This window comes from Plectropomus leopardus, chromosome 5 (assembly GCF_026936395.1).
Source record: "Plectropomus leopardus strain MGB_pleo_1.0 chromosome 5, ASM2693639v1, whole genome shotgun sequence".
NCBI classification, from domain to species: domain Eukaryota; kingdom Metazoa; phylum Chordata; class Actinopteri; order Perciformes; family Serranidae; genus Plectropomus; species Plectropomus leopardus.
Window position 1 is genome coordinate 29836404 of NC_142180.1, and position 4355 is coordinate 29840758.

The window sequence follows — 4355 nt, forward strand, 5'->3', positions numbered from 1 at the left end:
TTGGTCATTTTTTCGACATGCTATTTTATGGGTTTTTTGGACGTTTTGCAACTTTCTATGCTATGGCATGTTTTGGCACGCTATTTTAGTTGGTTTTCAACTGTTTTCAGCTGTTTTTGGGACGGGTCCAATTTTGACATTTTTGCCTTACTATAGCCTTGCTTTTTGGGTCATTTTTTGGACATGCTATTTTATGTTTTTTTTGGACGTTTTTGCAACTTTCTATGCTATGGCATGTTTTGGCACGCTATTTTAGTTGGTTTTCAACTGTTTTCAGCTGTTTTTGGGACGGGTCCAATTTTGACATTTTTGCCTTACTATAGCCTTGCTTTTTGGGTCATTTTTGGACATGCTATTTTATGGTGTTTTTGGACGTTTTGCAACTTTCTATGCTATGGCATGTTTTGGCACGCTATTTTAGTTGGTTTTCAACTGTTTTCAGCTGTTTTTGGGACGGGTCCAATTTTGACATTTTTGCCTTACTATAGCCTTGCTTTTTGGGTCATTTTTTGGACATGCTATTTTATGGGTTTTTTGGACGTTTTTGCAACTTTCTATGCTATGGCATGTTTTGGCACGCTATTTTAGTTGGTTTTCAACTGTTTTTAGCTGTTTTTGGGACGGGTCCAATTTTGACATTTTGCCTTACTATAGCCTTTGCTTTTTGGTTCATTTTTGGACATGCTATTTTATGGTTTTTTGGGACGTTTTTGCAACTTTCTATGCTATGGCATGTTTTGGCACGCTATTTTAGTTGGTTTTCAACTGTTTTCAGCTGTTTTTGGGACGGGTCCAATTTTGACATTTTTGCCTTACTATAGCCTTGCTTTTTGGGTCATTTTTTGGACATGCTATTTTATGGTGTTTTGGGACGTTTTTGCAACTTTCTATGCTATGGCATGTTTTGGCACGCTATTTTAGTTGGTTTTGAACTGTTTTCAGCTGTTTTTGGGACGGGTCCAATTTTGACATTTTGCCTTACTATAGCCTTGCTTTTTGGGTCATTTTTGGACATGCTATTTTATGGTGTTTTGGATGTTTTTGCAACTTTCTATGCTATGGCATGTTTTGGCACGCTTATTTTAGTTGGTTTTCAACTGTTTTCAGCTGTTTTTGGGACGGTTCACATTTTGACATTTTTGCCTTACTATAGCCTTTGCTTTTTGGTCATTTTTTCTCGACATGCTATTTTATGGTTTTTTGGACGTTTTTGCAACTTTCTATGCTATGGCATGTTTTGGCACTCTATTTTAGTTGGTTTACAACTGTTTTCAGCTGTTTTTGGGACGGGTCCAATTTTGACATTTTGCCTTACTATAGCCTTGCTTTTTGGGTTATTTTTTTGACATGCTATTTTATGGTGTTTTTGGACGTTTTTGCAACTTTCTATGCTATGGCATGTTTTGGCACGCTATTTTAGTTGGTTTTCAACTGTTTTCAGCTGTTTTTGGGACGGGTCCAATTTTGACATTTTTGCCTTACTATAGCCTTGGTTTTTGGGTCATTTTTTGGACATGCTATTTTATGGGTTTTTTGGACGTTCTTGCAACTTTCTATGCTATGGCATGTTTTGTACGCTATTTTAGTTGGTTTTCAACTGTTTTCAGCTGTTTTTGGGACGGGTCCAATTTTGACATTTTTGCCTTACTATAGCCTTGCTTTTTGGGTCATTTTTGGACATGCTATTTTATGGTTTTTTGGACGTTTTGCAACTTTCTATGCTATGGCATGTTTTGGCACGCTATTTTAGTTGGTTTTCAACTGTTTTCAGCTGTTTTGGGACGGGTCCAATTTTGACATTTTTGCCTTTACTATAGCCTTGGTTTTTGTGTTATTTTTTGGACATGCTATTTTATGGTGTTTTGGGACGTTTTTGCAACTTTCTATGCTATGGCATGTTTTGGCACACTATTTTAGTTGGTTTTCAACTGTTTTCAGCTGTTTTTGGACGGGTCCAATTTTGACATTTTTGCCTTACTATAGCCTTGCTTTTGGGTCATTTTTGGACATGCTATTTTATGGTTTTTTGGATCGTTTTTGCACCTTTCTATGCTATGGTATGTTTTGGCACGCTATTTTAGTTGGTTTTCAACTGTTTTCAGCTGTTTTTGGGACAGGGTCCAATTTTGACATTTTGCCTTACTATAGCCTTGGTTTTTGGTCATTTTTCTCGACATGCTATTTTATGGTGTTTTTGGATGTTTTTGCAACTTTCTATGCTATGGCATGTTTTGTACGCTATTTTAGTTGGTTTTCAACTGTTTTAGCTGTTTTTGGACGGGTCCAATTTTGACATTTTTGCCTTACTATAGCCTTGCTTTTTGGTCATTTTTGGACATGCTATTTTATGGTGTTTTTGGACGTTTTGCAACTTTCTATGCTATGGCATGTTTTGTACGCTATTTTAGTTGGTTTTCAACTGTTTTCAGCTGTTTTTGGACGGGTCCAATTTTGACATTTTGCCTTACTATAGCCTTGGTTTTTTGGTCATTTTTGGACATGCTATTTTATGGTGTTTTGGGACATTTTTGCAACTTTCTATGCTATGGCATGTTTTGGCACTATTTTAGTTGGTTTTGAACTGTTTTCAGCTGTTTTTGGGACGGTCCAATTTTGACATTTTGCCTTACTATAGCCTTGCTTTTTGGTCATTTTTCGACATGCTATTTTATGGTGTTTTGGGACGTTTTGCAACTTTCTATGCTATGGCATGTTTTGGCACGCTTATTTTAGTTGGTTTTCAACTGTTTTCAGCTGTTTTTGGACGGGTCCAATTTTGACATTTTTGCCTTTACTATAGCCTTGCTTTTTTGGTCATTTTTGACATGCTATTTTATGGTGTTTTGGACATTTTGCAACTTTCTATGCTATGGCATGTTTTGTACACTATTTTAGTTGGTTTTGAACTGTTTTCAGCTGTTTTTGGGACGGGTCCAATTTTGACATTTTTGCCTTACTATAGCCTTGCTTTTTGGGTCATTTTTTGGACATGCTATTTTATGGTGTTTTGGACATTTTTGCAACTTTCTATGCTATGGCATGTTTTGGCACGCTATTTTAGTTGGTTTTCAACTGTTTTAGCTGTTTTTGGACGGGTCCAATTTTGACATTTTTGCCTTACTATAGCCTTGCTTTTTGGGTCATTTTGGACATGCTATTTTATGGTGTTTTGGACATTTTGCAACTTTCTATGCTATGGCATGTTTTGGCACGCTATTTTAGTTGGTTTTCAACTGTTTTCAGCTGTTTTGGGACGGGTCCAATTTTGACATTTTTGCCTTACTATAGCCTTTGCTTTTTGGGTCATTTTTGGACATGCTATTTTATGGTGTTTTGGGACGTTTTGCAACTTTCTATGCTATGGCATGTTTTGTACGCTATTTTAGTTGGTTTTCAACTGTTTTCAGCTGTTTTTGGGACGGGTCCAATTTTGACATTTTTGCCTTACTATAGCCTTGCTTTTTGGGTCATTTTTTGGACATGCTATTTTATGGGTTTTTTGGACGTTTTTGCAACTTTCTATGCTATGGCTTGTTTTGTACGCTATTTTAGTTGGTTTTCAACTGTTTTCAGCTGTTTTTGGGACGGGTCCAATTTTGACATTTTGCCTTTACTATAGCCTTGGTTTTTTTGGTCATTTTTCTCGACATGCTATTTTATGGTGTTTTGGATGTTTTGCAACTTTCTATGCTATGGCATGTTTTGCACGCTTATTTTAGTTGGTTTTCAACTGTTTTCAGCTGTTTTTGGGACGGGTCCAATTTTGACATTTTTGCCTTACTATAGCCTTGCTTTTTGGTCATTTTTCTCGACATGCTATTTTATGGTGTTTTGGGACGTTTTGCAACTTTCTATGCTATGGCATGTTTTGTACGCTATTTTAGTTGGTTTTCAACTGTTTTTAGCTGTTTTTGGGACGGGTCCAATTTTGACATTTTTGCCTTACTATAGCCTTGCTTTTTTGGTCATTTTTTCGACATGCTATTTTATGGTGTTTTGGGACATTTTTGCAACTTTCTATGCTATGGCATGTTTTGGCACACTATTTTAGTTGGTTTTGAACTGTTTTCAGCTGTTTTTGGGACGGGTCCAATTTTGACATTTTTGCCTTACTATAGCCTTGCTTTTTGGGTCATTTTTTGGACATGCTATTTTATGGTGTTTTGGGACGTTTTGCAACTTTCTATGCTATGGCATGTTTTGGCACGCTTATTTTAGTTGGTTTTCAACTGTTTTCAGCTGTTTTGGGACGGGTCCAATTTTGACATTTTTGCCTTTACTATAGCCTTTGCTTTTTGGGTCATTTTTGGACATGCTATTTTATGGTGTTTTGGACATTTTTGCAACTTTCTATG